Genomic DNA, 13832 nt, shown 5'->3' on the forward strand with positions numbered 1-13832 from the left:
AAGCTATATGTTTGAAATCAATTAACCATAATCATTATTATCCTTTGACCCATTACAAATATCTATCTACATGTACTCCCCTTACAATTACATCCACCACAACTCTCATGGCTATTAATATCCACTTGCCTTGGATCCACCACTTCTTAGTTAAGATCATGATCACACACAGAAATATTAGCTAAATGTTGAAATAAATTTGCAAAAATCATTAGTATTTTTTGATCCACCACAAGTATTTAAAAATTCAATATCAACTCCCCTTGGATCCACCACTCATAAATTTAGACTATGATAATACATGACTTATAAGCTAAATGTTTGAAATCAATTAGCCATAATCATAAAAAAAAAGATGAGAGAAATAACTCAAGTCGATATGTCTAATAGGTAAATGTGAAAAGCAATAAACGAAGGAAAATATTACAACCTACAGTATTCCCTTAGATCCGCCATCATGTCTTTGGATATTGATCACCAATCTGATTTATTCTTCTTTTTTTATCATTAGGTTAAGTATCTTTATTATTTTTATGAATGAATGAATATTATGAAAAATGAAATTAATTGCATCTCTATGTTACTCTGTCTGAATAAAAAAAAGCTGAAATAACCACTTTAATATCAGCCAAAAAAGCAGGTACAATGAATATGATGAAATAAGACAACATAATTATATACATTGTATACATGTACTATGCCTTTATGGTACCTACTTACTACTAGTTATTTTTTTCAAGTTTATTCCTGTCATCAACCAGCTCGACTGTTAATTCTACATTGGATAACGAATCAATTTAGGCTTTATATACATCATGTACATTATTATTATTAGTATATATATAATTGGAATTCATCAAAAATTCTTTGGTTTCTAATTAGAAAAAAAGAAGTTCTGAAATTAATAAAACTAAATTTTCATCCTACAAGGTGCAGTCAGGCAATATTGATCTCATTCTGACATATATCACTTTTCATTGAAATAGATCTACATGTATGTCAAACTTGATATTTCTTTTTCTTATGATACTTAAACTTTCTAACTATAAACAAAATTATTGTAAGAAGACGTTTATTTTTACAGGAAGCATCTATATGCATTATCATGTCAAGGTCAGTCAATCCCTTTTGATGAGATCTTTTGATTTTTGTCCCCCACCTTAGCGAATATGAGAGGACATTTAATCTTATTCATCTGTCATCTGTTCAATGGTTGGCTTATCAATGTCACAAAAACTTATAAACTTTGGTCATATCTTTTGAATGAGCTGAGATAGGGCTTTCAACATGTTCAAATTACACATGTATTACCTGTGCGAATTATTCCTTTCTTAATACAGATTACACTATCATGATTTTTTACCATGATATCTTGACCTTGAAGTATGACATACTTTTCATAAATATTAATTCTTCCTTATGACTTTGATTTAAAAGAGATAGTGTTTACATATGTCTGTGGCATATTTCTGAGCATGCTACAATGAATGATTTCTGACCCCTTGACCTTTACCTTCATGTTTGACCTTATTAGAGCAAAAAAAAAACCTTTATCATGTTTGACCTTATTTTCCAAAAAAAAGCATTAGCTAGTAACTCTTCAATGACATATGATACCTGGCATTCTTATTTTACAAAATATGTTGTACATAAATTATAATAACATCTCACCCATATTGACGCCAAAAGCAGGGAACCACAATTCTTTGAATAAATTTGCTTGTTATTTTTCCATTCAATCAATCAATGGGTTAAATGAAATTGAATTCTTGTATATAGAAAACATCTGTCATAATTATTAGCAAGATCCTAGTATGACTTCAGTTCAGGTTTCATTTTGGGTTGTAAATGTACATAGTTACAGGAATTGCAATTTTCTCACCCTTCAGTGATATGAATGATATTCACATGATTCAGAAAAAAAAATATTAAAGATTCCATATAATACATTAACCTGTGTATTTCCATAAAAATGGCTGCTGAAATATAAAATTGGTACTTAAATGTTATTCAAAGCTGCTGATAATTAGTTGGTTCACAGTAATTTTGAGAATAAAAGTGACGAAATATCTGTAAATCACAACTATATCACTGCAGTCGTATACCCCTATGAAAAATGCGATAATAACTGAGAGTGGATACCCCATAAAAGTACATGCAGGGATTAATTATTGAACTTATCTGTGAGCCTAGTCTGGGTTATAGAATCCATAAATAAACTGAAATAAGCTCGATTAACCTGTAAACAGTAAACAATGAATCGAGCGTAACTTCCATTTGTGGCACTTTTGAAAGTGACAAAATTTAACTGCCTCATGAAAATTTTGAACTCGAAGTTACCTCCCCCTTCCTCATCAATTAATAACATTTAATTTTTAAACTTTACAAGAATTTCAAAGGAAAACGCAGAAAATAATTAATTTTTATTGTAAAAACCTAATTGTTTAATTTGGTGTCATTTAAATAAATCTATAATATATATTGTAAAAAGGTGATTTTCAGCGACAAAACTTTTAAACATTTGATATTCCCGAAAATAAATGGTACCAGAATAAAACCAATAAGTATTTTTGGAATTTCTACATCCATAAACTGGATTAAAAATATATGGATTTACATAATCTTGAACAATTTTATTTCAAAAGGTAGCTTGTTATCAGGCAAAGTTATTTTTTTGAAACCCTTTTTATGGAAAATTTTTAAAAAGTCTTTTAAATGATAAGTCTAGAATCGGTCCACTCCTACCCCTTTAAAAAACGCAACAAAATCATGCTGTAAACTAATGAATACGATATTAAATGTCTTATTTGGCCATCACAATCTCCAGAAATCAATCATTTTTTGAAAATATTTCAAAAATGTCTTCAGGATAAACATAACACAATTTTTTTTGCAAATTAGTTACAAGTTTGAATCAAAATTTTGTTTTACTCTCTATATCCATTGAGGAAATGTCATAATAAGAAACTGACCTCAAATAAAATAGTAAAACCAGTGGAAGGTATGTTTATGGTTTATATTTATAGTAAAATTTTTTTTAATCATAAAACCAGAAAAACGTTACGAAATTTCTGTCCAGGCCAGGTACATTTTTCCATACATTGTTAAAAGTACTTTGTTTTCAAATTCAATGGTTCACAGTTTTTTAGAAGGAAAATAGAAATTTCACATCTATATATGAATGATATTAAGATCCACATTTGTGGCTCCGCCCATAAAAGTACTTGGGTTTTTAATTATTGATACTTATTCCCACAGACCTAATGGTACATCCATAAAAGTTTGCCTGAACTTAGACTAACTTTACCTTAAACAGCCCCTGCAATGTGACATACTCTACTGATACATGGGACACCCTGACAGATATTCCTCCTCCCTTGAGTGTTGAGTTAGACTATTTTTCACTAAGACAGAAAACTAAAAAAAGTTACATTAATTTTTTGACCATGTAAATTACCCTAATATTTACCTCATAGAGCTTGATTCCGTTTTGCATGAAATAACCCCCAAATTCATAGCATGCTAATACTTACATCACTGATATGTAAACAAAACTAATTCCTTCAGACACTGACTGACAGCAGAATTCCAATTGGACATTTTGTGATGTTAATGGAATAATTCACACACGCCAAATCAATCAGACTGATTTAAATACTTGCGTGAATTAATCCTTGTTAAAATAAAGTTCTTAATTCCATCATTAGGCCTATACATCCAGATGGTCTTCTCGATCCTTTTCCGCTTTTCTGTAGTGTGACTAAAATGGGTAGCGAAACCCGGGCCGGGCCGGGAATTTCAAAACTGAAAACCGGGTTTTTGACAATAACGGAATGAATACACATTCTTTCTTCATGAAATTTACGGACATAGTTTATTACTATAAGATTTGCCTTCGCTGAAAGTTTTAAATTAAAATGTTGTGTTTATCCATCATTATCGCCGATTGTCTTTTCAAGGTGACTAAAATGGGTAGCGAGCCCGGTTTACTCATTTTAGCGATTTACACTTAATTTCGATACATGATAACCCACCTGCAGTAGATTTATATTTTTTTCATCTTTATTTTCATTCATTCATTCATTCATTCATTCATTTATATATTTATTTATTTATTCATTTATTTATTTATTTATTTATTTATTTATTTATTTATTTATTTATTTATTTATTTATTTATCAACACATGATTAATCCACCGTTACAAGCAAATTACATGTAAGTTATAGCACATGATATGCAATCGAGATTTTTTGTTCACACCCGTTTATGTCTCAAAAATAGTATACCCCTTACTCTTCTCGGTCTGTTGTAAAGAAAAAAAAATTAATTGTATTTTTTATACGAGGAAAATATGGACTCTCCGGTCAATCTTCGGACTTATTTGATTGTAAATGCATAATAAGAATATCAAAGTCTAAATCATTAAACAAAAGTTAAATTCTTACGACCCACCCCTCCCCCATTAATCTATATTTTATAAATTTTATTCTATATAAATAATATTTTATCCCATATAACAAATGCATGGAAATCGCCTATTTATGGTACTAGGTATGGGGGAGGGGGGGGGCACATGTATGCAATCATTGTTTAATAACTTCAGCGCGTAGAGCATGGTCGAACCACTCTGTACACACTAGATAGAAAATATATTGTAAGATTCACCCTCAGGGCTGTATTCCGAGGGGTACATTAAAACCCATCACACGTGTATATATACAAGGATTCGGTTCCACACCTAAGTAGTGACACCTGTCATTTCCTGTTTATATTGCATAATAATCGTCTAGTCCCATCTTAGAGCAGTCTACATGTACTTTCAAGAATGTTATATTTTCCGGTTTTAAAATAATGGTTCAACATTTCTACCTCAACCTAGGAGTAATACAAAAGATTGTACGGTTTTTTTAATTCAAAGTTTTTAATATTGTTCTTAATGGGATCTGATTTTGAAGGAATTTAATCATATTTCACATCTTTTTTTCTATTAGGTTTTCAAACTCTGGACATATAAAGTTATTTATTAAAATTGTCAGTTTGTTCAGTATTAAAAATGTAAGTTTGTTCAGAAGTAATACGCAACTAGTGATGGGACTGGATTATCTAGATCTGGGGTGTGTAGATATTGGTTTCTCGAAAGTTAGCAAAAGGGGGTGGGTAGGTTTAACTTCAGACTCTAGTTGCTGTATTATTATTATTCAAACATAATGTAAGATTATGAAAATAAATAAAATCAACAAGGTTTATAAAATTTCCGTGGAATCCAACTCGGATTAAAAATAAGAAACAAATTCACGTTCCGTTTGTTTTAAGACACCCCTGTGCAGAAATATGAATGGTTCCGTCCAAACCTAAAGCGTTTCGATGTCATCATGGTCAATATCTGGAAGTAAGGTCTTTTCAATTTGTAACATTTTCGAAAAAATTAAAGGCTATATTAATCAATAAATTAATGATTAATAAAATAATAGTTTTAATTCTTCCTTTCAAAATGTCCCATATCCTATCTACTAATCTAGTCTTCTTACTACTGAGGACAATATAAGCATTATACGATCCGCTTTACAGAGTTAGGTCCCTTTCTAAGATCGAAGATAAAGATTTAAAATACATATGGTCATTTCATTAACCTGAAATTATTTTCCCATCTAAACAATAAAAGCTAGTGTATTTTTCACTTAACAATCGTTTTGACAGTAACATTTTATTTTGAAAGTTTAATAAAGAAAAACGACAATTTCTAGAATCTTGATTTAAATTCTTCATAAGTATCAAAAGCTGTCTCCGGAGAACACTTGGTATATAAACAATGAAAGAGACTTCATGGTTGGAAAAGCAACTACTTTTATTTTCATGTTACACTTCTATCTACAGTCTCTGAATTGAAAGACAATAATCGAAATAGAAACAAAATTTGGTACATGAATTTCCACATTTACAATTAACTTCACACAACTGTATGACATGAACTGGTGCCTTACTATATATATTGCAAATAAACAAGAGTTCACAGTCAGGTTTGCTGCAAAACTGTAGTCAAGTTAATTAAGTAGAGAAAATGTAGAGGGATGCAGCCATCTTACACGTATTCAAGTGATTTTTACTACATATATATTTAAATCTTAAGAACTGCACAACCTTAACCATGTACATCAACACCAATTATAGTATTAACGGAAAGCTTAAACAATATTCCTTATGCATTTCATCGTTATTTGGTAAACCAAAAAAAAAAAAAAAAAAAAAAATTCAACGGCCTGATTATTTCAGAATGCTTTATATTTAACATGCTATTCCAAATTTCCCCTCAAGTGTTGATATACAACTAACAGAATTTTTTTGATATTGTTTTATATCCTCTCTCTCTCTCTCTCTCTCTCTCTCTCTCTCTCTCTCTCTCTCTCTCTCTCTCTCTCTGTGCATGGTTTTTTATTCCACTTATCCTGTCAACAACTAAAATTGAAATTTTCTGGGGGGAAAAAATAAAAAAAAACCTTACTGTGGGTGCAATAATTTTATACAGTCAAGAGAGAGAGAAAGAGAGAGAGAGAGGAAGCCATGTATTATTTAATGACCACTGAGTACTCAGGCATGCAATGTACCTAATTATTAAATTATGATGATTTTAATTGGAGTGATGAATCATGAAAAACAGTCTTAATTAAAACCCTTTGATTAGTGTTGTCATAAAAGGGATGAAGTGCAGATTGATTTTCAATTTATTAATTCTGAAAATCTGTATAAATTTGTAAAAGATCAATTAAATTGAAATCAGTGACTTATCCCTATTTCACACCTTTGAAAATATATTGGAGAATTTTGCCTGAAGGAATATTCTCACACCTTTCAGAGTTTCAGTCTATATGATGATATACCCGGTATATACATATATTCAAGAATATATTTCCACACAGACTGATCATTACACGAGCCATTTCCTGTTTACTATATCCTGCATTTGTGTATACATAGCTGGTTTCAGAGTAACTAGCTAATCTAAATTTTGTTTTTAAGTTTTCCTAGTAAAAAGCACATTTCAAAGTGTTCCTTGGTGAAAATACAAAATAAATAAATAAATAAATAAAAAATAAAAAATTAACTTTTTTTTTTGTAATTTTACCAATTGATAATTATTGTGTTATTGCCATTGAAAACAGTCGTTGACATATTGATAAATTTCCAAATACTAATAAATGTCTCTGACGTAAGGCTTCATGGTTTGCTCATTCAAAATCGGTTGCAACTTATTTTCATAAATAAGAATTCATACATGTATTATTCAACTTCTTCATATATTTCTTATTAAACAGATTAAAATGTACTGTATCTTCATGGAATACTTTTCCAACATTTCTTTTTAATTTTACCAAATTAATTTGTGAATGCCTACATAAAATATATGACCTTTTCTATTAAAATGTTCTTACCGGTGCAGATTATAACCACTTAAAACAGAGTTGAGACTTAAAATTATGAATTGTAAGAGGACTGAAATTTACATAGGGAGAATCCATCATCATGTTATACTCAGTCAATCGTACTAGTGTGTTCTCTTAACTGGCCATTTAACTTTCTTATTTTTCAATGAAATTTGGCAAGTATGGTTTTATTTTTCTTGTAAAAGTATGGTCTTTCTTAATCTAAAATGATAAATTGTAAAACTAAAAGAGAACATAAATTTATATAGGGAGAATCCATCATCATGTTTTACACAGTCAATCGTACTAGTGTGTTCCCTTAACTGGCCATAACTTTTTCATATTTCAATGAAATTTGGCAAGTATGGTTTTATTTTTCTTGTAAAAGTATGGTCTTTCTTAATCTAAAATGATAAATTGTAAAACTAAAAGAGAACATCAATTTATATAGGAAGAATCCATCATCATGTTATACACAGTCAATCATACTAGTGTGTTCTGTTAACTGGCCATAACTTTTTCATATTTCAATGAAATTTGGCAAGTATGGTTTTATTTTTCTTGCAATGGCATAAACTTTCTAGATCTTACATGATAATTTGTAAAAGAACTGAAATTTACATGGGGAGAATCCATCATCATGTCATATTCAGTCAATCGTACAGGTGTGTTCTCTAAACTGGCCATCTAACTTTCTTATTTTTCAATGAAATTTGGCAAGTATGGTTTCATTTTTCTTGCAATGGCATAAACTTTCTAAATCTTACATGATGATTTGTAAAAGAACTGAAATTTACATGGGGAGGATCCATCATCATGTCATATTCAGTCAATTGTAGAGGTGTGTTCTCTAAACTGGCCATTTAACTTTCTTATTTTTCAATGAAACTTGGCAAGTATGGTTTTATTTTTCTTGCAATGGCATAATCTTTCTAAATCTTACATGAGGAATTGTAAGAAAACTGAAATGTACATGGGGAGAATCCATCACCAGGTTATATTCAGTTGATCGTACCAGTGTGTTGACTCTTAAATGGTCATAAGTTTTTCCTTTTCAATGAAATTTGGCATTTAATATAGTATTGTTTTATTTTTCTTGTAAAAGCATGAACTTTCTAAATCAAAAATTATAAATTGCAAAATAAGGACTGAAAATTTCCTAGGAAGATTATCCTCAAACAGTCATATATACTGGTGAGTTCTCATAAAGGCAGTTTATAGTATGATATAATATTTTTTTTAATGGATAGGGGTGTTTTTAAACCTTAAAAAATAATTCAATATTTTAATACTTGAGAAACCTTTTTACTACTTATTTTAAAAATATCAAAATCCCTAACACAGGTAAAGTTTGACACCTAGGGTATTCCACTGTGTATCCATTCAGGTAGACTGCTAGCTCCAAGGTATTCACACCTGTATAAAATTAGCCCCTCCCTCACTTGAATAAAAATACTACCTGGTAAAAATTCTCTGTCTTTAGATGACCATATCTTTTTTTTTTTTTATACTTTTCAATGATATTTAGCCAATTTGGAATAAATTTCTTGTATTTAGTAATTCTAACTTTATCAAAGTATTTGTTTATATATTTTTTTTTGAAATATTTAAGGAAATTACCACAATTTTAAAATCTGTACTTTGTCATGATTAATGTAATGATCATTCAAACATATAATCAGGTAATAATTGGTCCTATTTGCATGTTATATGCAATATAACACTTTTATAATTAAATCATAAAAAAGAGATGAAGGAAGACGAACTGGTTTTTTAATTACTTTAAAGAAAGCATTTTTCTGGTTTAGGATTGAGAAGCTACTACATTTACAGATTATTTAGAATGGAATATAATGGGATTTATTCCCAAATCAGGGCCAATGGACATAAACATCTATAAATATAATATACTTACCTTTTGTCAATATAGCGGAAAAACAAATTCCGGATAAATTTAACAGTTTAGTCTTTGAATTTTACGCTATTTGTTTCACCCATATGTTTCTCAGAGTACGACTTATACATAGGGAAAGAAAAAGATGTGGGTGACAATGGTGCCAAAATGAGGAATTATCAAGTAAAGAAGTATCACAAGTTATGATTTGATTTGGTCTCTTTCAATCAATTTCAAAAACATTCTTTGAATAGTAGAAAAGTTTTTGTCTTTGTTTGAATCAAGTCCATTATGCTACAAACAGCAGAGCTCAAACTAAACTACATGTAAGTAGAAGAAGTGTATCATTACTATGTGATTCACGATCAACAGGTTACAGGACTGAGGAGTCGGCAGTTTTATCAGTAAAATAGTGAAAACAATAACCTGTGAGCTACGCTAGCGTAAACAAAGTCACGTTATTTTTTACATTGTTTTTCTGATAAAATTGCCTGTACTGCCTCCAGTGTCTTTTTTATATTTAATTCTCTCCCACTTGGAATATTAGATAAACTTTCAAACTTTTAATCCGTATTTGTTTACTTTTTCACTTACGGGTCAGTGAAAAAAAATATATAATTTATTTCCCTTCTTATCATGCTTATGCCATGTCTAATTTACATATGCAGTGATAAAAGGTACAGTACTTGGCCATAAGTGAGTCATAATTTTATTTTTCCACTATATATTTCATTGAAAAACACATTTTTCTGAAATATTATTGCAGTGTCATTTGTTGTTTCTTTTTAATGTCTAAAACACCATAAAATGCAGAATTTGTTGTAGTTTCTTCACATTATTTCAAAATAGTTTTATCTTTATGCATTACTGTGAAATCACAGGTCAAGTGCAAAACAAAAATTTTAAGACTTCAATTTGTTTAGAAATCATAGTGTTTTGAGGTTAGAAAATTTTGTCTTGACAATATTTTATAAATTATTCTCAATAGTCCAAGTATCATTTTGTTTATCATTTAAGATAAGAAAATATAAATAATTCTGCATATTTCAGTGAAAAAATCATGAAAATTGAGCTAAAACTGACTTCACAACAAGTTTTTTTTTTTAAAAATAGGTTTTCAATGAAATATATAGTGTAAAAATAACATTATGACTCACTTATGGCCAGGTACTGTATTATAATATACTATATCAATGAATTTGAAAAAAAAATTAAATTAATTAAGTTGTTACAAAGTTGATAAAAAATGTACACAACTCCAAACAATATTTATTTTATAATTCTTACTTGATAATTTACCATGATTACAAGCATTAAGAGAAATAATGTGGGTTTTTTTACCCCACATAAAAAATTATGGGATAATAAACCCCACATTTTATTTTTAGTGAGACGTGGGTTAAAAAACCCCACGAAAAATAATATGGGTTATTTAACCCCATGGGGTGAAAAATAAACCCCATGGGGTTTTTGTGGGGTATTTTTAAGTTCATGTTTCCCCATGGGATTTTTTTTTTTGAACTCAAATATCTCAAAAAGTAGCAGAAAATGTTGAATTTTTTTTTTCATAAATCAATTTGATTATAAAAACCCCACCATTTAAAAAAAACCTAAGATGTTAGCTTTAAAGGAAAAGGGTGCGCAAGTTCGGAAAAATGTCCATTCCGAAGTTGTCCGTCCCACTGTTAATGGTCGATACAATGACCTTGTCAACAAATACAATTTATCATTTAGCCAAATGCTGACTGACGTTTTTCATACCAATTGTTAGTCCATTATTTATACACTGAATTGACGACGGATTTTTTCCGTTATTTCCTGATCATGACAACGAGCACACGGCGGGTGTGACCGGTCAGCAGGGGATGCTCACTCCTCCATGGCACCTGATCCCACCTCTGATGTTTCGGAGGTCCGTGTCTGCTTTGCTCTTATTTTATATATTGTTTAATGGACTTTGAGATTGAATACTGTTCGTTATCTCCATATCCTTCATGTACAAATACAATACAATAAAAACAATGGGTTTCTTCTTGATTGTCAACCACTAACTGTGGTCAACGGGTGTCTCCCGTACAAAAATTCCTTTTTGTCCTGCCACTTCACAAGTACTACTGCTTCCTGGCATTTCCCCCACTTCTATGGTATGCCACCTCTCACTGTACTAACCTACTGCCTTATGCATGTCTTACGTATTAGTTAGTGATGCAAACCTTTACTGCCTATACCCCGCAACTGTGTGCCTTATTCAGGTCTTATCACAATGTTTAAGAGCATAAACAGACAAGATTTATCAATTCTGCCACCAGAGAGGTATCCTAAGCTTATCCGAATACAATATGTATTAGCCCAGTGCAGTCCCAGTACATAGGCAGTTTCATACTAGACTTATATGATCTGAGAATAAATATTTTTTAGTATTTAAGAATTTATATAAAAACGTAGGTCTAACGTTTACACGAAACTAAACAACAACCATTTACGTTTCACTTACGTATCAAAGCTAATTAATAAGAACGTTTCAGTGGTATTAATAGACAAATCAATTTGGTAGTACGCATTGATCAATCTGTTACCATTTGGTTAATATTTGATTTTATATGATTTCATTCCTATGCTCCCGGGTTCTCGTGTTAACTGTATGTGATCAAAGGAAAGGTTGTAAATACATATACATAATACGTACAAATACATGTACATAAGTCTAAACATTTCTCCAGTTGTTTTCTTAACCCCTTTCTACGTGGTCTTAAACTTTGTGACCGCAATGAGGGGTGATATTCTTTCTTCTTTAGTCTTTTATTTTGAATGAAAAAAAAGTATTTGCATAGTTTTAAAGTTAATGAGTAGAAAAAATACAACGATAAAAAAAATGTAATTTCTTTTTGTAAGCACTGACCAAAACTTTAACAAGAATATGGATATCTTAATATGATAAAGCTATGTTTTTTCCGGTTGCTTCTGTTTTTAAAGACCGACACATTTTTTCACTCTTTAAATAAACGCCAATTTAAACCATAAAAGAAAAAAAGAAAAAAATTATCAGTATGCATGGGTCCACTGTACTCTTCAAAGATTAACCGAAATGATTGTTTTTCAAAACAAAAATTAATGAGGTTAAATTAAAAAAAATTATTGCGTTTAAATGCAAAAAAAAATATTGCAATTAAACACAATACTATTTCGATTAAACGCAATGTTTTTTTGCGATTAAAGGCAAAAGTATTGTGTTTAATTGAAATATATTGATCTGAAACGTAAAAAGTATTGCAAATAAACGCAATAATAATTATTGCATTTAATCGCAAAATTATTTTATATTGAGTATAGGAGACGCAGTCCCTACAAAACAATATTGATAGATTTTGTCAATTGTCTCATTTGGGCAAAGAACGGAAACTATAGTGAGGTTTTTATTTATGCTTTGAATTAATTAATTTAAATATCTATTGAATATTTATTTATTGAAATTCTGTATATTTGTTAATAAATACTGATAATGGTGAATTTCAAGTTCAACTTTGTAATATACACGAAACAAAACTTATTCAAAATGTTCGCGGACAACCCTCATAAAGAAGACTACTGTTAATCAGAATATATTTTTAAGACCCCTTTCACACAAACTATATATATGTATTTAAAAACGTCTTAATAATCGATTCATATTTCGACGATTTTTTAAACAATTAAAAATCATATTTATTCATATATCAGCAGAATATATCCCAGTGAGCTTGATTTTAAAATAAAACAGATCTAGAGTGTTTCATATTTGGATATCTTAATTACTAGATGTAAACATATATTCATTTCATGTCACAATTGTACTATTAGTCAGATTCTAAATTTAAGACAATACCAAAATGATCATATCTAACCTCAAGTATGCCTCCTGCAGAATCAAACAATAAACTATTTGGACAATCCTAATTTATAAATGAATGGGACTTTAGAACACACGAAGAAAATATTGTTTAAAACAAAACGAGACCATAAACCCCATGTAGAGCTATTCTTATTTATCAATTTGTCAAACTGTATTTTGTGTCAGACAAAAAGTTGAAGTTCACGAATGAAATCATTTACTAAAACTGGGTGGTCAAAGGGCAGAGTTGAATTATTAGATAATTTTTTTGTACAACAAAACCTGAATGTAGCAATAACTTATTTTTTCATATTTGAATCATCAGTATCGTACATTTCAATTTATACTTTGTTGCTGTGAATTAAATTAGATTAGCCTATTCCCTTTGTTGCTTTACTTTGATATATCTTTTTAACTCTTAAGAATTTAAAAAATATTTATATAGGTCAAAAAGATTTTAAGTTGCCTGTACCTACGTAATGTAAGACAAAGCTTTTAAATAAAATGATCATGATACCTATACCACTGTTATTTAAAAATGGGTCATGAAAGAAATCTTCCATAATTATTTAGAATTTAAAATAAAAAGACTACGGAAAGACACAAAACATATAATTTCTGGTCCAATCTCAAAATTATATAATTATTT

This window comes from Saccostrea cucullata, unplaced genomic scaffold, assembly GCF_032062105.1.
Source record: "Saccostrea cucullata isolate Sc308-1 unplaced genomic scaffold, CSIRO_AGI_Scuc_v1 ctg5285, whole genome shotgun sequence".
NCBI classification, from domain to species: domain Eukaryota; kingdom Metazoa; phylum Mollusca; class Bivalvia; order Ostreida; family Ostreidae; genus Saccostrea; species Saccostrea cuccullata.